This window comes from Gopherus flavomarginatus, chromosome 17, assembly GCF_025201925.1.
Source record: "Gopherus flavomarginatus isolate rGopFla2 chromosome 17, rGopFla2.mat.asm, whole genome shotgun sequence".
In the NCBI taxonomy this organism is placed as follows: Eukaryota; Metazoa; Chordata; order Testudines; family Testudinidae; genus Gopherus; species Gopherus flavomarginatus.
In genome coordinates this window covers 26,257,681-26,280,568 of record NC_066633.1, presented here as the reverse complement: position 1 = coordinate 26,280,568, position 22,888 = coordinate 26,257,681, and the positions used below count along the sequence as shown (strand labels likewise).

At 50.7% G+C, this 22,888-nt stretch overlaps 2 non-coding genes across 2 annotated transcripts; both read left to right on the top strand.

Moving 5' to 3' along the window:
* Positions 1-4,512: 4,512 nt before the first annotated feature.
* Positions 4,513-4,594, top strand: TRNAS-UGA (transfer RNA serine (anticodon UGA)). The gene has a single exon. It is a non-coding gene; the product is annotated as a tRNA-Ser (tRNA).
* A 923-nt stretch (positions 4,595-5,517) lies between these two features.
* Positions 5,518-5,590, top strand: TRNAF-GAA (transfer RNA phenylalanine (anticodon GAA)). The gene has a single exon. It is a non-coding gene; the product is annotated as a tRNA-Phe (tRNA).
* Positions 5,591-22,888: the final 17,298 nt, after the last annotated feature.

The following is a 22,888-nucleotide window of genomic DNA, read 5'->3' as shown; positions in this document are numbered from 1 at the left end:
GAAAACATTCCGCTTCTACGCTGAGCTGCATGCAATTCTCGGGGGGGTCCGCCACCACTACCCCACCCATGTCCATGGATTCCTAGGTGGGGTGGTAATCTCAGCCATGGCTGAGGATTCTGCAGACGGGGAAGATGAGGAGGAGGAAGAGGAGGACGAGCTTGCAGAGAGCACACAGCACTCCATTCTCCCCAACAGCCAGGAGCTTTTTCTCACCTTGATGGAATTACCCTCCCAGTCCTCCCAAGCCGCTATCCCACACAATGAAGCCATGGAAGGGACCTCTGGTGAGTGTACCTTTGTAAATAAAAAACATGGTTTAAAAGCAAGCGTTTTTTAATGATTAATTTGCCCTGAGAACTTGGGATGCATTCGCAGCCATTACAGTTACTGGAAAAGTCTGTTAACATGTCTGAGATGGAGCGGAAATCCTCCAGGAACATCTCCAGGAAGCTCTCCTGGAGGTACTCCAAAAGCCTTTGCAGAAGGTTTCTGGGCAGGGCAGCCTTATTCCGTCCTCCATGGTAGGACACTCGACCACGCCATGCATGTAGCAAGTAATCTGGTATCATTGCATGACAAAGTCTAGCTGCGTATGGTCCCGGTGTTTGCTGGCATTCAGGCAACATCCATTCTTTATCTCGCTGTGTTATCCTCAGGAGAGTGATATCAATCATGGTAACCTGGTTGAAATTCAGGAATTTAATTAAGGGGACAGAGATGGCCATTCCTACTGGTCTGTTTGCCTGTTGCTTAAAAGAAATCCTTCCTTGCAAGTAGCCAAGCAGGGGGAAGGGGAGCGGGTGATTGGCACTGAGCTTTTTCGCGTTTGGCTAGCAGGGATCTTCCCTGCTACCAGACACGCAATGTGGGGGGGAGGTGGGAGGGAGGTGTTTAGCAATGATCTTCCATGATACCAGCCACGCCGTGGGAGGAGGGGTAAAGCGATCATCCCAGAGAATTGGATGGCGGGGGGTGGCTTCTGCTGCCGCATGTTAAGAGGAAAGAAGCAGCACTGCACGGGCTTTGCTTGCTATTTGGTAAAGGAGGGTGCTGGATATATGAAGGTTGCAGAAGCCAAAAGACAATGGCTTACCATGGATGCATGCAAGTTGAATTCTGCTGCCCGGACCTGCATCTGTGAGATCTCTAACACCAGAGACGCAGGCTCTCAATATTAAGATGCAAAATGTGACCTTGCAGTGAAATCACATGTGCTATGTAAGGTGAATAGTGTTGTTCACCGTGAAAGAGTATAAGCATTGTTCTGTAAAATGTATCTTTTAAAATACTTCTCTTCCTTTTTTCCCTAGCTCATGCAGCTGCAAATTTTTCAAGCCTCCCTACTCCATCCCGAAGGCTATCTCAGATAAGGCAGTGGAAAAAAAAGACGAGAGACAAAATGTTCTCAGAAATCATGGAAGTGACCCGCACTAGGGTGATGTTCTACACCCCCTGATGCTGGCCAAGTTTCTCCTTTCCCTGGCAATAAGACAGACTCTTGTTTTCCCTGTCAACCAATCGCCCAGTGTCATCACCCTGCCTGCTGGCTGGGCAGGGTAGCTCCTCAGGTCACCACCCCCCTCTCCAGCCTGTCTTGGGCTTGGAAAGTGAGGAGAAGAGTGAGGGATGACATTGAACATCCTCCATCCATCGCTCCATCACCAGAGCAAGTGAGTGGCATTAGGGTTCCTCGGTGGCATCCCCTGTCTGTCTGGGGAGAGGCAGAAAGAGGGGGAGAGAATCTCTCCCAAAGGACATTAGATTTGCAAACAGCCCCCAGGAGTCCATATCCACTCTCAGATCAGGGAGGGGCTTCTCCAGAGCCGTCTCCAGCGTGTTTGGCAAGGTCCCAGCAATGGGGCTCCCAGCCCTTCCCTTGTGGGAGACTGTTCCCCAGGCTGAGAGTCTCGGAGCTGGACCAGACCCAGTGAGCTGCTGAGCATGGAAATCAATGGGAAACGAAGGGGCCCTGGCCTTGCTATGTCTAGGGACTTTGAAGTGGGGAATGGTTTCCCAGGAGAAGTCTGGACTCCTGGGTTCTGTTCCTTCTCTAGCCTGGGCAGAGGATGGGTGGGAGGAAGTGTGATGTGTCCTGGGCTGGCAGGAGGGAGCTGCTTGTCCAAAGTGACCGATGGTCTTTGTGACTGACCCCACTGCTCGAAAAGGACGAGACTCCCCGGTTCTTGCAGCCCCAGGGATGACGAGGGGGAAGGTTGAGGGGGAGCAGATCATGCAATGAACTCCTGCCAGTGTGTGTAGCTTGCACTCCCTGCACCCCGTGGGGAGGGGGAGGATCTGCTCTGGCTGGGGCAGGGATGGGGAGAGACCAAACAAATTGGTAAGTGAGAGGCTGCCTTGACCCCAGACTCACGTCTGCTCGCCGCTCGGTTCCAGGATGGCCAGGCGCCTGAGGATGTTCAGGGAGAAGGCTCTGCAGGCGGCCCCAGAGCCTGTGGGAAGCAGCTGCCATCTTCCCCAGGAGCGGCCCGACCATCCCCAATGGCGGGGAAGGGGCTCTCGGCCGGGCCAGGAGGTGGAAGTGCCCAGCCTTCTGGAAGAGGAAACCTGCTCCTAGTGCAGGTGCCGAGGTGGGAGAGGCACCGTCAAGGCCAAAATGGAGCTGGGCCAGGATGCGGCTGGGCAGGCAGGACCCAGCCCTGGAGCAGAACCGGGCAGGGTGGTTCCGGGGCTTGTTGTGTGGGCAGCAGCGGCCCCAGGAGCCCAGCCCCGATTTCCAGCAGGAGGCATCGCCCGGCCCAGTCAGTGGGGACCTTCCAGCCTTCCCAGGGCAGGAGGTGGAGGATCCCTCTCCCAGCCCCAGCAGCTCGGCCCGCTTCCTGTGGGACAACAGCAGCGCCTGGAACTTGGACAGCAGCGAGGCCGACAGACGCTTCTGCTTTATTCCAGGTGAGGAGCCCGGCTGGGCTCGGAGGGGTAAGGAAGGGGCTGAGAACACCCCAGGCCCAGGCCCTCGAGCAGTGCTATGGGGGTGGGTCCCCAGCTCAGGTGTCTGGCCTGAGCCACTGAACCCCATTGACACTAGATGCTGCCACTTTATTCCTTGATGCGCCATTGGGTTGGGGTGTGTGTGTGGGAGGCACCTCCCAGGGAGTCCAGGATTGTGGGTGGAGGGGTCTCTTTGCTATGGACTCCTGAAGGAGTTGGGGGCTGATGACACTGAGGCTACTTGGAATCAAATACATTTGAGATACAAGCACATAGCCCATATTCATAACTTCAAATACAAAAATGGTACACACATACAGCCAGCATAATTATAACCAGCAAATCATAACCTTGTCATAGAGACCTCACATGACAACCTTTGCACAATATTTGCTGCACATATATAACAGTGGTGGCAACAATGATCCCTACGGTCCCAGTTCATATTAATAACATCACAGAAGGCTATAGAGAAGTGGGAGAGAGGTGTCTTCCAGCCAGCGTGTCTCGTCCATTTCTCCCTTGCCACTTGGGCCGAGGTGGGAAGGGAGCGAAACGTCCCCGGCTGAAGGTTTTGCGCTCGGCCTTGAAGATTAAGCCCAACCCCCCGGCATGGTTAGGTCGGGTTTGTCCTGGGCTCTGGGGGCAGAGGGCTGAGCTGGGAGAAGGGGCAGATGAGGGGATTTTGTCTCTGATAGATAAGGGCTTTGTCAGGAGGAAGCTGTAGGTCACATGCTGGGGGTGTTAGTGAGATTTGAGCTGGGGTAGCAATAGCAGGGAAGCAGTGTGTGTGTGCGGGGGGATTCACTTGTTAAAAATGAAACTCCCAAGCCACTCCCTTTGCTGGAGCAAAAGCCTCTCATTTATCTCCCCAACTCCCCTCCATGAAAATCTCCACCCCTCCCCTGGTGCTGAGAGACCCCCTTTACTCCCATGGAGATTTGTAATTGTTCTAACTCTTCCTTGGATTTGTCCAAATAGTTTTCCCAGAAAAATGATCAAGGACATTTCAAATGAGAAAAACAAACGAAACCAGAGAAACTCCCACCACACACAGTTTGGGTCTGAATTTTTCTACTGAAATTTGGAGATAATAAAACTCCTTCCTCTGTTGGCCAGAAACCAAAGCTAGACCTCCCCTGCTGTAGCTGTGACTTCTGCTACCAAACCACCAATGCGCTGACTCATCTTGTGAGACATTTCTCTGCACAATACTGCTGCTATTCCAGTTATTGATTCCAGGAAACATTTTCCTTAGCCTGGTTCCGTATGTCAGTGGTTTCTATAGCAAAGGTCAGTCCCTGGCCCTGTGGTCCAGACATCCTCATTCACATCAGGCTTCAAGTTGAGAATAATTTCCTATTCCCGCTCTGTGGGAGGGGAGACTTATAAACACACTCTCTGTGCGACTGCACATGGCTAAGCAAAGAGAACAAACCCAAATCCCCCCTGTGCTTTGGGAGCCAGGTTTGCGATGGGAATTCTGCAGTTCAGATGACTTCACTCCTGGGCACTGTGATCCTTTACCAGTTTCTCTGGCATTGGAGCACCTTTATGCTCACAGCTGTGATGGCCGAGCGGTTAAGGTGTTGGAGTTGAAATCCAATAGGGTTCCCCTGCGCAGGTTCAAATCCTGCTCACAGCGAGGCTTGTGTTTTAGCCAGTATCTTATCCAGACAATACCTCTGTACAACCCCCTGAGACACTCTCAAGTCTCTCCCCACCCCAAGTAAATCCTGTTCTGCTTCTTTCATAGAGATGCCTGGGACACCACCTCACACTGTGTCCCTGAGGGGTCAGGCAAACTCTCAGCGCCTGTAACCTCTGCCACTCACCTAGTGCCCCATAGATTAGCCATAACCCTGGTTCTGCTCCTCTTTCTAGTGTGTGAAAGGAGCCAAGTCAGTGACTCCATGGGATTTGTCCCGGACCCCTCTAGGGCCGGCCCTGAAGAGAAGCACTGACTATCACAGTGACAATACAACTGATCAGCATTGCGGGGAGACTGAGGGAGATCCGCACTCATCAAGTCTCTTCTCTCCCCCAAGGTGAGCCAGACATTGCTCTCTCCTGGCTCTCACTCTAGCAGCTGGACACTAAGGAGCCATTTCCCCACAGGATGTGCATTGAGTGCCCCTGTGGTGCTGGGAGGGGGGCTGGCGCTGCTGCTGGCTCTGGGGCTGGCAGGGGGGTTGATGTCTGCACAGACTCTCAGCTGCCAGACCAGAGAGGACACTTGGGACCTTACCAGACTGTCTCATTGAAGACGGGGGGTTGACAGACCAAGACAGACACTCTCCAGAGCACGGAGCAGCATCCGCCCATGCAGCCAGGCAATGAGCATTTCTCACAGCCTGGAGCCAAGGGTGAGGTGGCAGCTACTGTTCCAGCTCCTGGGGGACAGGCCCTGTCAGCTAACAGACACTTCTTACTCACCACAGCTAAGGGCGCCGGGTTCCTCCAGTGTAGGTGTGAAGCAGCCATTCTTTTCCTATCCTTTTTGTGTGCAACTGCTGACAAAAACATCCCAGACAGACAAGCAACAGGCCAAAATACTGTCATGCAACTGCCAAAGTAGCTCAGTTGGGAGAGTGTTAAACTGAAGATCTAAAGGTCTCTGGTTCAATCCTGGGCTTTGGCAGGCCCTGTCATTATGCTTTGTGCAGAGATGGCTTGCCCTCTGGGAGCACAGCAGTACCTGCACCCAAGGGGAGTTCCTGACCTTGGGATCTGCAGTAGGAAAACACAGAAGGGGCTTACTGCCCCAGGTTGGCCCATCTGACCTTTAATGATGAGAGCTGTCTTTCCCAACATGGTGGGAAGAAAGTGAGGCAGGGCAGCCCTCAGGAATGGTGCCAGAGGGCTGCTAAGCAGGGGTTGGGGATAAAAACTCCTCTATGCAGCTGAGCAAGGGCAGTACCAGGGAAGAGGCATCTGTAAAAGTGACTCCACACACCTCTCCTCCTCTGGGCAGCTGGTGCTGACAGCTTGAAGGGAAGTCTTAAAAGCCACAGAGGGGCTAGAGGAGGGCAGGACCATGCCTAGGTGTGGCCTTCAGACAGGCACAAAAACACCCAGCCAGGATGCTGCCTGCCATGCCAAACACCCACTGAAGGTCACCAGCATGCGGGGTGGCTACTGATGCTCTGTGGCCAACATCACAAGATAGTAGGAAAGCAGGGCCAGGGCCAGCCCCCATGGTGGGACCTCTGACTGGTCCCACTCAAGGTGCTCACTTTTGCTGTGGGGCAGGAGATTTTACCCCAAGAGGCTTTTCCTGAGCTGGCAAGAAGCAGAGAAACACCCAGGCTCCCAAGACATTATGTAGCAAGTACCCTCCAGCACAGGGACAGGTGCACACGCTAGCCTAGGCAGCCGCCCACTTTCTTTGGCAAGTCAGGAAGGGTAAAGGTTAGACTGGAAGCACCTGGGTCTCATGTCCCAGCCTTTGTGACACCCAACCCCCAACTCCTTCCCGGGGCTCTAGCTGAAGCCAGAGCATTGGCCTGAGCAGCCAAGAAGAGGTTCCAGCCCTGAAGGGAGCAGGATGTTCAGCACAAAGGTAAAGCTGCAGCAACACAACCACCAAGGGACTCAACCCCTCAACCTTCTGATCCACACGCAGACGCCTTATCCATTAGGCCACATGGTAACATAAGAAGAAGCCCTCCAAGCACTTCTTTGGAAAAGGTAGACATTGTGTTTCTCAGGTCATCTACTGAGGGGGGCCAAGACTCTCTGGGCACAAGAAGTAGAGTTCCCAGCGACAAGTGAGAATTAATTCTATGGAGCCAGGTGCAGGGCTTTGGTAGGGAGGCTCAGGCATGGGGGATTGGGGTGCAGTGGATGGACCGACTGTCTAGGTGTGGAGATTTAGTCACACTGAGGCACAGGAGGGAGAAGGAGGAGGAATCCTGCTGACAGGCAGTGGATGTGCAGAAAAAGAGGAGGGGTTCTGGGGACATTTTTTGCCTCTCTTTTGCCTGCCTGCTCGCTCTTGTGGGGAACAGTGAAAGTGATCTCAACTAGCTCAGTTGGTAACACAGCAGGCTCTTAATCTGAGGATCCAGGGTTCAAGCCCTTGTCTGAGCACCCAGCTTTTAAGTGGCCTTGTATGCCAGGAGCCAAATGATTCCTGGTGCTCTCCACCAGCCACATGCAGATTCCCAGAATCCATGGCCTTTCCTCAGGAATCAGGAGAGAGGCCACATCCACAGGAACAGGCCTAGAACAAGCAGTCTCTGGCTGGCAGGAAGAGCTGTGGGGCCAGGTGCTGAGAAAGCTCAGAGGGAGAGCAGCAGAGATTAGGAGAAGACAGAGAAGCAATGAGGACAGAGGGCAAGTGTACAGGGAGTTCAGGTCTGGCTATTGTGGGGAACTTACCTGGTTTATACATGACCTTGGTGCAATTGGCCAGAGAAAGGGTCTGAGTCCCCACCTGCTTACCCAGAGGCCTGCCTGACCCCAAGGACGCTCTTTCTACTCTCATGTGTGGCAGAGTCTTCATAACCCCAACAAGGCTGGGCCCAGGAGTCCTGGGGGGCTTGACCCCCAATCTTGTCATGCTCACTTGAAAAGGGCTACAGTGTCCCCACTCTGGGGTACTCTGGGCACTTCCCTGACCCACTCCTCATTGCATTGCATTGCTTCAAGCAAATACAATTTATTACCCAGCAATTAATGTAAAACATAAGGAAAGATTAAAGGAAAACACGTCACCCTGTTCTGTGGTGCAGGGAGAGCACAATCAGCATCTCTGGAGTGTCAGAGCAGGTCACAGTCTCTCCCTCACATGTCCCAGGCCTCCTTCCCAGGCCCTGGCTGTGCTGCAGGGACACCACGGGCCGGACACTTGCTCTGGCAGTGGCCACATACTCTAGGTGACAGGACCCTTGTTCCCAGTGCCAGGCCCCATGTAGGGAATATTATACCTCCACCCCCGAAGGTCTGGCCTGCAAGGCCTCTTGATTGGTGGCATCTCCTTGTGCTGGGCCTTCTGCCCAGGGTCCCTCTCACTCTCCCAAGCTGCTCACTGCACCCACCTCCAGCCCCAGTGCTGCTGTGGCTCTGCCTCCATCTCTCTGGGCTTCTTCTCTGGCTCTGCTTGCTGCAGTTCTTCTCTCAGCATAGATCTGCTCCCTGGGCAGCTTCTGTGGCTTATGCTGCTCCGGCTCAGTTCCCAGCATGGATCTGCTCTGGTTCTCCCTGGCTGGCGCAGCTCTTCCCCCCATCTCTTCTTGGGCTCCTGCTTTCTCCTTAGCTGGGTCCCATTCTGGCCCAGGTAGTTCCAGCTCACACAGATGATGGGATCCCCTGTCCTGGTGACTCCCTCATTACACTGCCTGGCCTGTCAGTCGGGCTAACTTTGGAGCTTTGGCCTCTCCCCATTGTACCTGGGGACTGTCAGTCTTAGGGTCCTGATTTCCTATTGATCCTTCCCCCTTCTATTGGTCCTGGGAACTAGCCAACCAAAAACCCACTGAGCTTTAGTAAGGGGCCAACAGTCCCTTACACGAGCCGGCCCCATGAGGGTCACCAATGTGCAGAGACAGCAGCACAAACTGGTGCCATGGTGTAACGGGCAGCACTCAGGACTCTAAATTCTGCAATCTGAGTTCAAATTTGAGTGGGACCTTGTGGCAAACCCCTGGAGCTCACAGTGTTCAACTTCCCTGTCTCCAGCTGTGCAAGAGCAAATCTTTCTTCTCCTGCTGGGTGACTTGCCCTCTAGAGCCTGATTGTGATGGCCACAATGGGTTGGGGCTCTAGAACTTACTACCCAGGATGCTGATGCCTGCAGTCCTGTGGTTTGACCAGATGCTTGGGATTCTCACAGCTTTGCCTGATGCCCACAAGTTTGACCATTTTGCTTGCAGCCACATGTTGCCTCTTGTCCACATGGCACTTGAAGGAAGGAGTGCCAGGGCCAGGCTTGGGGGTACCATGCATAAGTGCCTATTGACACCCCCATGCTCCGTGAAGGGGGGGCAAGTCCCCCCATATCCGCAGGGCCGCTGAAAGCGGGTTCAGGCCCCGGTGAAAAAATTTTTCAGGCCCCTCAGCAAAAGTGGAGTAGCTAAACAGGGCAATGAAGCCAAGGATGCCAGGCCCTGGGCCCTCTTCTGGACCACTGGGCCCCGGTAATCTGTACCGGCTTTCCCCTTGCATGGCAATGGTGGTACACTCATGCACTGGCACACCTTTTAGTATCATGACTATTTATCTGTACAATAGCAGCACCTACAGAGAGCGGGGCAGACTCAAACCCTTGTTGTGCCAGGGGCTGCACAGACACAGAGAAAGTCCCTGCCCCAGCTGAGATCAGGGCCCCGTTGGGCCAGGCGCTGCTCAGATACAGCGAGAGACAGGCCATGCCCCAGAGAGTTTACAGGCTCCATACCCAAAAAGTGGGAGGAAAAACAGAGGTCCAGGGTCGGACAGCAGCACTGAGAGTAGAACCCAGGAGTCTTGGCTCCTCCTGCTCTAACTACTAGACCCCACTCTGCTCCCAGAGATGGGGCTAGAACCCAGGAATCCTGGCTCCCCAAAAGCAGGGGGGAGTGGGGTCTAGTGGTTAGAGGAAGGGAGGCTGGGAGCCAGGACTCCTGGGTTCCATTTCCAGTGCTGGGATCAGGCACCAGTGCTCCAAGCATGTGCTTGGCGGCGGCACTCCAGCCCCTGCCCCCTCTTTTTTTGGAGCAGGGGGCACGCAAAAAGCCAGGAGCCAGCCCTGAACCAAGATGTTCCCTGTCAGCTGAGGCTTTCAGGCTGAGCTGGCACTGACCCTGCAATTCTGGCTTCAGTAACAAGATGGCGCTCACGGCAGCCTGAGGTGCACAGGCTGGACTGCAGGTCAGGCTGCCCTGCGGCTGGGGAGCCGGAGCGTCACCCCCTAGGGCGGCTCTAGCCACCAGCAAAGCAAGCACCTGCTTGGGGCAGCCCATTTGCAGGCGCGGCATGGGAGCTGAGAACCAATAGGGGGCTCTGGGAGCTGTAGTTTCTTCGTTAGCTCCTTGCCTATAGAGCAAGGCCTGGAGCAGGGAAAGAACTACATTTCCCAGCATTCCCTTGGCCACTACCAACTTGAAAAGAAGGAGGGGGACCTCATGCGGCAGCGTGCTGTGAGTGGAGAGTTGCACTGTGAATGGAGGAAGACCGTATTTTAACATTCAAAACACAGGACACTCCAGGGGGAGGGAAGCCCCCCCCGCCACCATCCACTCCCTCCGACTGCCCCTCACAGAAACTCCAACCCATCCAACTCCCCCCGGCTCCTTTTCTCCGATCACCCCCTGCTGGGACCCTTGTCCCTAACTGCCCCCAGGACCCCACCCCCTATCTAAGCACCACTGGTCCTTGTCCCCTGATTGCCCCCTCCCGGGACCCCTGCCCCTAACTGCCCCTTGAAACCTCACCCCCTTTCTAAGCCTCCCTTCTCCTTGTCCCCAACAGCCCCCTCCTGAGACCCCATCAACTTCCCCCCAGGACCCCACCCCCTACCTGTCCCCTGACAGACCCATGAGACTCCCATGACTATCCAACCGCTGCCTGTCCGCTGACTGCCCCTCCACCTCTGACCCATCCAACCCCCCCCGCTCCCTATCCCTTGACAGCCCCCGGGAACCCCATACCGCTTCTCCAACCCCCCCAACCCCCTTACCGTGCCACTCAGAGCAGCAGGGAGAAGGGGGGGTTAGATGGGAAACTAGTGAAGAAAAAGAGAGCAGGAAACAATAGGGGAAACCTTCTGTTCTCTCTCTCTTCCCAGTCCTGGCCTAGCCTGGTGTCAAGGTTTTTTCCCCCACTTTGAACTTTAGCTTTCAAAAAGTGGAGACCTGCATGATCACTTTTAAGCTTAATTACCAGCTTAAATTTGGTAGGCTTCCACCAGCCAAAATATGGTGTTTGGCACACTTCCTGTTCCCCCAAAACCTTCCCTGGGGAACCCAAGACCCAAACCCCTTGGGTCTTAAAACAAGGAGAAATAAACCATTCCCCTTCCTTCCCCCCCCCCCGACTTTCCCCTCCCTGAGTTGTCTTGGGAAGCTTCACTGATCCAAACTTCTTGGATCTTAAAACAAAGAGAAATTAACCTTCCCCCCCGTCCTTTCCCCCTACCAATCCCTGGTGAGTTCAGACCCAATCCTCTTGGGTCTTAAAACAAGGAAAAAAATCAGTCAGGTTCTTAAAAAAGAAGCTTTTAATTAAAGAAAGAAAAGGTAAAAATTATCTCTGCCAAATCAGGATAGAAAATGTTTCACAGGGTATTCAGATTCATATTGCCTAGAAGGACTTCCCTCCCTCCCCCTTAGCCTGAGATTCAAAGTTACAGCAAACAGAGGTAAAAATCCTTCCAGCAAAAGGAAAAAACATTCACAAGTTGAAAGAAAACAAACATAAGACTAATCCGCCTTGCCTGGCTATACTTACAATTTTGAAACATGGAAGACTGATTCAGATAGTTTTGGTGAGTCTAGTTGTACGTCTGGTCCCTCTTTTTCCCAAGAGCGAACAACCCCCAAAACAAAAAGCACAAACAAAGACTTCCCTCCACTGAGATTTGAAAGTATCTTGTCCCTCGATTGGTCCTCTGATCAGGTGTCAGCCAGGTTTACTGAGCTGCTTAACCCTTTACAGGTAAAAGAGACATTAACCCTTAACTATCTGTTTATGACACCTGGTACTAGTGCTGGTTAAAAAGAGGGGAAAATATCGGCATCTACCAGCCTTTCATAGCTGTACAAGACTCAGGCACATTACAGAGGTGCCCATCTGCAAGTGCCGAATGGTTGGATTGGCTAATGCAACCAGTAGACGTGCAGGGCACACTGGGATATACAGCCAAGTGTTCATCACCATCATTATTTCAAAGGGATAATGATAATGATGGGAAAGTTCACAATTGATGCAATAGTTGCATACAAAGATGCACGTTTGGCAGTTATATTGGCTCAGGTTGTTCACCCCGGCCTAGATGTAGAAGTTACAACACTGAAACTTGAAAGAGGGGCCAATTTCCCCATCATTTCACACCTTTACATCCAAACACGATGACTTTCTGAATGAACCCACCTCGTTCAGCCAGAAGATCTTGGGGTGGGTGTAGGAGTCACTGGATAAAATTCTCTGCACTCTGTTATGACTCAGGTCAGAGCAGAGGTATCTAGTGATCTAGTCGGGCTGTAAAATCTATATATCAACCCCAATAATGGTGTGAAATTAATCCTCAGGAATGGCTGTTCCCCACCCAGACCCCAGCAAAGGGCTTTCCAAGGAAGGGGGCTGTTGAGAAAGGAAAGAAGAAAGATGTCCTTCTCTCCCTGGAGGAACTGGGCTCTGCGCTTTGAACAGAAAGGAGGGGAAGGAAATGGCCACACGATGGCAGCAGAACCTAAGAAATGAAACACAACAGGCTTCTGTGCACATTGATTCTGCACAGTGAATGAACCTGACTCCTGTATCATGAAAAGCCAAAAAGCCGTTTCTTTGTATGACAGGGAGAAAAGAGTTCCAATCATTTCTGCCCATTTACTTTTGAATTATTTTACATTATAAATAAAATTGTAACAAAAGTAGTCAGAATTTGAGCTGCCTGTTATTAAAAGCTGGTTCCCCAATTCAGTTCCAACTTCCCTGCTAGAAACACCCCCAGGTCCCTGCTCACCCCAGGAAGAAGAAAAAGAGAAACCCCCACTGGGCACTGCCCTTGGCTCCAGGCTGCTGTCCCAGGGTGTGGGTGGGGACTGATTGTTTGCTGCTGAGGAGGGAGCCAGTAGAGGCCTCTGGAGCTCTGCTCCTAGCATCTGCCCAGCCCAGGCTGTCCTCTGCCTCAGCTGCTGCTCCCGGCCTGCTCTAGAGTCAAACAATCAGGGCTTCCAGGGGAAAAGAGGCTGGGAGAGGGCAGCATCCTGGGTTGGGCTGGGAAGGTGCTGGGAGTTCTCGCTCCCTGAGAACTGGCCTAGCTCCCTTCTCAACAGCGAACAAACCAATTCCACATCCCCTCCCCAGAAAAATCAGCCTGAAGCCAAGGGCAGCAGGGGACGATTGCCTTTAGTTCCCACCAAGGCAGGAGAGAACCCAGGGCCTTTCTAGAAGAGCTTAAGAAACTGACATGGGGAAACCAGCCTTTAATAACAGGCAGCTCAAGTTGAAGCTAAGTGTTTTTAATGATTTCTACAACATTAAATAACCCTTCAATCGTAGTGTCATCATCCATAAAATTGCTTCAGCCTTACAGGTTCCCAAGTACAAAACTAAACATCTCTTCAAATCCAAGGGAGTGGAGATCAGTCAATGTTCAGAGTCATCACACATAAAAGAATCATATTGTGGTACATACTGGCCCCATCATGTGGCCATCGCCTTTCCCTCCTCTCTGTTAAAAGTTTTAGAATTTGCACAGAAACTTTCTTCCCTCAGGAGAGACCAGGGAACCAGGGCTGCCAGCCAGACAAACACCTTTAAGAGGAGGCATCATCTGTCAAAAAATAATCTCCCTCCTTCAGTTCAGTGAAATGTTACTTATCAGGGCAGAGCCGGAGGATTGAAAGCAGCTACATCAAGCCTCTGTGTAGCTAGCAGGAGTGAACACAAACACTCCCTTGTATCTGAAGAGATGTTTAGTTTTACCCTTGGTAAACTACAAGGCTAAAGGGAAAGGTGATGGTGGTGTCAGATATAAAGAGTGAAACATGAAACAATCATCATAGTTATGCCCATAGCAACTGTAAATATTTCTAAATTATTCTTATTATCATCAGTGTATTATTTACTCTGTCATCCAGACATTGACTAGACCTTGACCAAGAAATTTGGATCTTGACAAAATAATCAACTACCCCTCGTTAAGGTAATGGACTTGACACCCACTCGGGTGTCTCCACGCAGGTTCAAGTACTAACAACAATGGCACCTTACAGCCATAGCTTTTAATCAGGGCAATACATTGATACAAATTCCTGTTAAATCATTTCTCAGCCAGAGTCCATCACCCACATTCCTTAAGGCACTGGGCCACCATGTGGGCGTTTCATTTCCTGCCTCAATTTCACACAGAGACACAGTTTCCTTTGCACAGATCCAATCACAGTAAAACCTCCCTGTGTCTCTGGTCTGAGCCAGGGCATTCGATTGCAGTGAACCCTTCTCTCCTGCAATGGAGATGGTCAGACAGAGGGGACATGGCACCTGCATCCCTGCCAGGGAGATATTGGCTCAGCTCTTTCTTTCTGCTGCTGTTGTTAGTCCATGAACATCAGGGATGGAATGCAAGGCTGAGCTCACACACCAACCCCTGAAACATTTCAGTGCCCCAGAGAGATCCTGCCCCCAGCTATTGGAATGATGTGGTGGAGATTCGAATAGGAAAGGGACTGTCTGAATTGTCAGTGTGGGGAATGAACAACAATCTACAGCAATGTCGTTAGCCACAAACACACTAATCATGCTCCAGCTGGAAGGGAAATGGGCAGGAACTCTTGCTGTTCACCATGGACACATTTACACTAATGCACAGCCGTGAGCGCGCTGGGGGAGTTGGTCTGAGCCATTTGAAGTGACAATTCTCTGAGAACAGAATCATCGTGTAGGGCACCAGCTATACATCAAGTTGTTGTGGCTGCATGGTTAAGGCGGTGGACTAGAAATCCATTGGGGTCTCCCCATGCAGGTTCGAATCCTGTCAACTATGGGAGCATTAGTGTATTGTAATTGCTGCTGTCTTAGTGCCTGAGCATCCATGGAGCCAGATTTCATCTCCCTCTGAGGCTGGCTGTGCTTAAAATACTGCTGTAGCCCTGTGGAGTAGACAGTTGCTACAGTGACCAGAAGGGTTTTCCATCCCTGTATTAGCTGCATTGGCAAAACAATCCTTCCTTTCATTTAGCACTATCTAACCATGGCTTAGGTCAGCTTAATTATACTGGTTCTGCGGGGTTTCACACCCTGAAAGACGTACTTGTTACAGGGTGTGTCCCATCACCCTCCCATTCCCTGGTCCTTCTCACGTGACCAGAGAGCAGCAATGCACGAAGCTCAAAGGAGCAAACAATTCAATGTTTATTGGGGTAAACTTCCAGCAAGCAATGATTCCAATTTCCTTCCTTAGTGTCCCCCTTCCCAGCTCTGACACCATAAAGCCTTGCCTGTGTCCCTGTTCCCCCTCCCTGTTCCTATTCCCCCCCTTAGCAAAACATAATTCCAATTCCCCTACCCCAATTCCCATTCGCATCCCCCCCTTACTTCCTGATTGATTGCAGACTATATAGTAAAACTTGAGTTCCGCTTAGCTCTATCTTAACCAATCATTTTACTGACCAATCCTAACATATTGTAACATGATTATCTAACCAATTATACCCCACCACCTTAATGGGTTTACACAAAACAAATTAATTATACAGCAGACAGAAACAGTTACAGAACCAGACAGAGATTATACAGACAAGCAATAGGAAAGTGGGGACTACAGTGATAGAACAACAAAGAAATGAGGATTTCATTCCCCAGCTGTTGGTAAATGAATTGTTCCCAGACAGGATGCTATCCTAGTAGAGGTTGTGGGTGCTGGTTGCTTAACTGTCTGGCGCACAGGGCAGGATTTTGAGGTTCACCATTACTCTCTCAGAATGCCAGCACCCATCTTTTGTTCACTTAAAAAGAGAACAGGGAGATTCCAACACCGCAGAACTCATGGAGCTCCAGGAAACGTGTAACTTTAGGTCTGGGTGAGTGTGTCTAAAAATCAGCTGTGCTGTAGAAGGTCTCTAAGAGTTGAAAGAGATGTGCCATCTTGACCGCCCTAAAGAGTTCATCAACTATTAATGAAAACTAGGGTTGATAAGTCACATTCTTTGTAGTATCAGGATGGTGGACTGGTCTAAAGTGCTAGTTATGAGACTCTTTTTTCCAATCCATTGGGTGTTCTGGTCTCTGCATGGAGATGTGGTTTCAAATCCCACTCCTGACATGACCATTTAATTCTGTCTGCAGAAAACGGCCTCACTTTAATCTCCTTTGCAACAATAGAACACCATTTGCTTAGCTTTTCTCTTCCAGTAGTTGTGAGAGAAGTTCCAAACCAGGGGGAAACAGGGCCTGTTCTCTCGACTCATCAGTTTTTGTCTTCCTTCATTCCAAGCCATTTCCTCAGATACATCCATATTTCCCACACTTTTATGAAACTTTAGAGTCATCATTTAATTGCCACACAACTGTACTTATAAAGTAAAGTGAAACACAACATTTTTTGGATATTCTTGCAGAAGAGTGGGTGCTGGCTGGTGACTCTTGCCCAAATGCTCAGGGTTTAGCTGATCGCCATATTTGGGGTCGGGAAGGAATTTTCCTCCAGGGCGGATTGGCAGGTGCCCTGGAGGTTTTTCGCCTTCCCCTGCAGCGTGGGGCACGGGTCGCTTGCTGGTGGTGTCTCTGCAGCTTGAGGTCTTCAAACCATTTTTGAGGATTTCAATAACTCGGTCCTGGGATAGGGGTTGTATAAAATTGGATGGGTGGGGTTCTGTGGCCTGCCTTGTGCAGGAGGTCAGACTAGATGATCAGATTGGTCCCTTCTGACCTATGAGTCTATGAGTCTAAGAGTTTTGTTTTCTTACCTGGAATTGAACAGGGGCTACCCGAGGGGGACAATGCTACTCCCTTTTATTTGCTCATCCAAAAAACATAAGTTTGTGGTGCCCTTTGTTTCCCTGTTTTTCAAACACCTGCCAGGGACGGCCCAAGGAGACTTGGTCCTGACTCTCAGGGTCCCTCCCTGCCCTACCTTTCTATATGATTCTGTTGTGTGGGTTTGTGCTGTGTCATTGTTCCACACTGAGCTGTTTTGCACAGTGTCACTTTGCACTCTGATGCATTGTTTCGTGTTGTATGGTTTTTGCACTGGCTTGTGTTGCACTGGTTTGAGCTGAGCTTTTTTGCAGTGCGTCATTTTGCCCTATGGGGCGTTCATTTACATGGTGCTGAATTGTCGGGCTTTGCACTCCTACGTGTTGTCACTTTGTGCTGTGGAATGTCAGTTCACACAAAATTGTTAGATGTTAGATTGGGGTGTTTCCACTTTTGTTGTTGTTTATATTGTATTGTGATGGCATCAAATTATAGAGATGTACAGCTGCAAGGGCCCTGGAGAGGTCATGAAATCCAGCCCTCTCTGCTGAAGCAGAGCCAAGCAGAGACGATGCATTGGGGGCATGTGGGATCAAGTGCCCACAGCAGTCGGCCCAGGCAGGGAGCAGAAGGAGGGAACCAGAGCCAGAGCAGGTTGTCTATGGGACCAAGTATATGCAGAGTATCCTTGACAGAGGTTTGTTCAACCTGTTCTTAAAAGCCTCCTAGGACAGAGACTCCACAGACACCCTTGGAAGCCTGTTCCAGAGCTTAACTACCCTCAGAGTTAGAAAGCTGTTCCCAACATCTAACGTGAATCTCCCTGGCTGCAGATTAAGTCCATTACTTCTTGTCCTACTGTCAGTGGACATGGAGACCAAATGATCATTGTCCTATTTATAAAGACCAAACTTTTCCCTCTGCAATCATCCGTTAACTGGTTATTATCCCCTCTTCTTGCCTGGGGTACAATGGAAGAGGAGAAAATACTCTCTTAACATAGGATGCAAATATCAGTTTGTTCTCTCTTCATGTTTTAGTGAAGCTCAGAGAGAAGAAGCATGACCTGCCAAAGAGCATAGAGAGTTTGTTTCAGCTGGATCTGGGACTATTAGCAGAAGAGTGACCCCTAAGGGCTGTCGCTACCACCCACCATGGGGCTTGAATTTATGATGGTGGGATTAAGAGCATCATGGTCTACCAACACAGCTAGTTAGATTTAAAGTCAGTCAACTTCCCAGTCGCCATGTAGAAGGTGCCCTATAAGAACATAAGAACGGCCATACCGGGTCAGACCAAAGGTCCATCTAGCCCAGTATCTGTCTACTGACAGTGGCCAATGCCAGGTGCCCCAGAGGGAGTGAAGCTAACAGGCAGTGATCAAGTGATCTCTCTCCTGCCATCCATCTCCATCCTCTGATGAACAGAGGCTGGGGACACCATTCTTTACCCTTCCTGGCTAATAGCCATTTATGGACCTAGCCACCATGAATTTATCCAGTTCCCTTTTAAACATTGTTATAGTCCCAGGCTTCACAACCTCCTCAGGTAAGGAGTTCCACAAGTTGACTGTGCGCTGTGTGAAGAAGAACTTCCTTTTATTTGTTTTAAACCTGCTACCTATTCATTTCATTTGGTGACCCCTAGTTCTTGTATTATGGGAATAAGTAAATAACTTTTCCTTATCCACTTTCTCAACATCATTCATGACTTTATGTACCTCTATCATATACCCCCTTAGTCTCCTCTTTTCCAAGCTGAAGAGGCCTAGCCTCTTTAATCTCTCCTCATATGGGACCCTCTCCAAACCCCTAATCATTTTAGTTGCCCTTTTCCGAACATTTTCTAGTGCTAGAATCTCTTTTTTGAGATGAGGAGACCACATCTGTACACAGTATTCGAGATGTGGGCGTACCATGAATTTATATAAGGGCAATAATATACTGTCAGTCTTATTTTCTATCCCCTTTTTAATGATTCCTAACATCCTCTTTGCTTTTTTGACCTCCTCTGCGCACTGCGTGCACATCTTCAGAGAACTATCCACAATGACGCTAAGATCTTTTTCTTGACTCGTTGTAGCTAAATTAGCCCCCATCATATTGTATGTATAGTTGAGGTTATTTTTTCCAATGTGCATTACTTTACATTTATCCACATTCAATTTAATTTGCCATTTTGTTGCCCAATCACTTAGTTTTGTGAGATCTTTTTGAAGTTCTTCACAATCTGCTTTGGTCTTAACTATCTTGAGTAGGTTAGTATCATTTGCAAACTTTGCCACCTCACTGTTTACCCCTTTCTCCAGATCATTTATGAATAAATTGAATAGGATTGGTCCTAGGACTGACCCTTGGGGAACACCACTAGTTACCCCTCTCCATTCTGAGAATTTACCATTAATTCCTGCCCTTTGTTCCCTACCGTTTAACCAGTTCTCAATCCCTGAGGGTGTTTATTTGTGAGCTGAGGTTCTCTGTCTGACATTTGACTTCTTTCCTGGTTTGTTATGTCTCCAGTGAGCAAACCGGAGCTGTCACAAGGCTGGTTAGATGCTGCTTTCTAGCCCAGAGAGCTGGGGTTGATTTAGCATGCTGCCACCATCAGCTGGTCAGAGAAACCATGGGGGGAGGGTGGAATTTAGGATTCTCCCACCAAGGGGAGGTGCTGTTGGACTCATCTAGTGGGGGAGAGTCTGCGTCTGAGTTCCCTACGTGCCACACACAAATTTTCACAGGGAATCAGGTCCCCTGGAGAAAAACTCATAAGAAGCCCAGACCCAGGAGTGCCAGAGAAGGGAATCACTGTTTGCCTTAAGAGGTGGGTGAGGGAAACCTGAAGGTCCTTAGATCCCTCCAGCGCCTGATAGAATCATTTGTGGGGAAAGTCTGGGGAAGCCAAGGAGAGGGGAAAAGGCCTTGCAGCTGTTGTGCAATCACCATGCTCTCAGCAGAAGGGTCCAGGGGGCTCAGCGTTCAGAACTCACAAGATGGCAAAGCTCAGAGCCCCGTTCCACGGAGTCAGAATGTGATCAGCTCACAGCGAGGGGAAGCAGCACCCCATCCTTGGTCTCTGTGCCAGAGCTCCTATCAGCTCAGTGTCCTTCCTGCAAAAGTCAGCTGCTGAGAGGGTTGCAATGGGGTAAATGAAGGCAGAGGAGGTTTTTTTTGTGTGGCTCTGTGATCCTGCTGGAGGAAGCATGATTCGAGTTTGTTTCAGTGGCTTGTGTTGGGCTGAGGTTGTGACCCTAAGTAGAGGGGTTCCTGCACTCTCTGTTCTTAACCCCTCAGGGGGTGGACAATGGAGTACTGTCAGAAAGTGGATAGAAAGCAGCCTAAGAAAGTGTGCCATAAGAGAGAAGAAAAACCACTCTCATCAGCTCCACGGTGCTCTAGTGCTTTGGATTTGGTACTTTTACTGCTATGGCCTGGGTTCAATTCCCAATCAGGGAAAAGTGATTTTAAACCAAAAAAGCTTCAGTTATTCTTCACGTGCAATGTAAACAAATCTGTGGTATTTTCCTGATTCCCCCATCTTCCCAGCGTCTCCAGGGCAGGGCTGGCTCCAGGCACTAGCGCAGCAAGCAGGTTCCTGGGACGGCCAATGGAATGGGGAGGCTTCTGCGGCAATTGGGCCCTCTCAGTCCCTCTGGGAGGGAAAGACTTGTGGCCAAAAGCAGCAGAGGTGGAGCTGCCGCTGATTGCAGCTTTTTTATATTTTTTTTTTCGACTTGGGGTGGCAAAAACATTGGAACTGGCCCGGCTCCATGGAAGACAATTTGTTAAATCCCAGATGAGTGGAGTTAAATCAGTTCTCAGCCTGAGTCCTTAGAGCTTAATCCTGAGGATATTGTCCCATCATGGGGCCATTTCCCTCCTCTCTTTCATACAAACACACAATTTTCCTTGCACAGCCACAGGAACAGCAAGATCTTTCTCTGTCCCTTGTGCAAAGCAGGGGGCCAAATTCCATGGAAACAATGGAGAAGCAGGGGGCCCTGGGCACATCCAGCCCTGGCAGTGAGATGTTCCCTTCCCTCTTTCTTTATGCCCCTGTTGTTATTTCATGGATTGTCTGGGATGGAGGAAAAGCTGAGTTCACTCCAGGTGGAGGATAAAAAGGACCCTCAAAGTCTCAGGCCCCAACCCCTGCTACCAGGATCACTGAGGTGTTGGGGATTTGAGTAGGAAAGGGACTGTGTGAATTGTCAAGGTGAGGAATGAATAACAATCTACAGCTAGATCCACCTCATTAACCACTGACACAGGCTAATCCTGCTGCAACTAGAAGGGAAACTGGGAGTGATTCTTTGCTGTTCAGCCATGGAAACAGTGACCCAATTACGCCACAGTGAATGTGCTGGGGAAAGCTGGACTTCACAGGCAGGTGGAAACACCTAGAACTCCGCACCCCACTTCTGCCACCAGGGTGAGGTGCTGAGCTGCTCACAGCATACCCCACAATGACCTTACAGCAGGGGATTGCAGCACCCCACCCCCCCACCCAATGCAGGGGAGAAGGCTGAGTGTATCTCTGCACCCTGAGTCCAGGGCACAAACTCTCTCTGCTCCACACATAGAATCTGGCCCTGCTGAAAAGTGACCCCTATGAACAAGTAACCTCCAGGAGAGCAGGCCTGGCCCTCAGAGAGGGGAATGGGCTTCTCATGAAGCTTATAGGTCACTGGCTGCAGTGAGAACAGAAGGGCTCTGAGTGTAACCCATAGCAACCACAGCCTGTCTGGGGATGTTGCTCAGTAGAGTAGTGTGCATGCTTTGCATGTATGAGGCCCTGGGTTCAATGCCCAGTATCTCCATGCTCATTTTTTCACCCTGCTCTTTGCTCATGCCCAGAGGGGATGTGACCCACCAGTCTCCCTGTACCAGTTTCAGTCCTGCTCAGTGAGGGGCAAGTGCATGGAAGGTCTGGGGGGGGTTTCTGCTCCTAAGTCATCTTGGTACATTTAAGATTCCCTCTCGCTGTGCTGCTTGGGACAAGGGTAGATGAGAAGGGTGAATCCTCCAGCACTGGAGGGAAAGGTCCCATCTGCTCAGACTGAGAGGCAAGGAAACAGAGGGGCAGTCAGTGCTGAAAGAGGAGAGAGGTCAGTGATGTACTCCCAACACGGGACACTGTCATTTTGAGTATCACAGGGGTAGCTGCGTTAACCAGGATTTGTAAAAAGTGATAATCCTGTGGCACCTTATAAACTAACAGATGTACAGGAGCATAAGCTTTGAGGGGAGAATCCCCACTTCATCAGATGAACGGAGTGGGAATTCTGTGACTGGCTAGCCAACTACAACATCAATTTCTCCTTCCTTGGTGTTCACACCTCAACTGCTAGAAGAGGGCCTCATCCTCCCTGATTGAACTAACCTCCTTATCTCTAGACTGATTCTTACCTGCATATTTATACCTGCTCCTGCAAATTTCCGCTACATGCATCCGACGAAGCGGGTATTCACCCACAAAAGCTTATGCTCCAATACCTCTGTTAGTCTATAAGGTGCCACAGGACTTTATATCTTCTGGAGGTGAGTGCAGCTTGCTTGGGAGGTGCTGACGATGGATAGAAAAAAGGCTGGAGTCAATGACAGATGAGACCACAGAAGGGGAAGGGGAATGACAGCACCACAGAAGGTCCTGGGTGCTCAGATGCCCCAGTTATTGCACCCTGGCCTGTTGTAGAGAGAGAAAAGACACCGAGGGACCCAGCCCCCCTACAGTGATCCCATGGACAAGAACCTGGTTGGGAGTGGGGTGAAGGTTCCCTGTGGGCAAAGTGGAGCTGAAATCCCTCAGTGTCCTGGAATTTAAGCAATGGAAGCTTCAAACCCTGCACGGGTGTGGGCTGAGGTGCCTCAGCAGAAGGTTGGGCTGGACAGGGGTGGCAGGTTTGTATAATTTTTGGTGGTGCCCAGAATGGGACCAAGTCCTGCCCCCCCTCCCCACACCTGCCTAAGGCTGTGGGAGGGAGTTTGGGTGTGGGAGGGAGAGGGGCTGGGCTCTGGGAGAGAGTTTGGGTGCAGGGTCTGGTCTCAGTCAGGGGGTTGAGGTGCAGGAGGGTGTGCAAGGATCAGGGTCCTAGAAGGAGTTTGTGTGCAGGTGTGGGGTCTGGGTTGGGGCAGGGGGTACAGGAGAGGATGAAGGGTGCAGCATTTACCTCGGGCAGCTCTCGAAAGAAACCCGCACCCTCCTCTGGCAGCAGACCCTAAGTGGGAGGGCTGGGGGCAACTCTGAGCATTGCTGCCCACAGACTCCAGCCCTGCAGCTCCCATTGCCACAGTTGGCTCTTGGGGCAGGGACAGCATGTGGA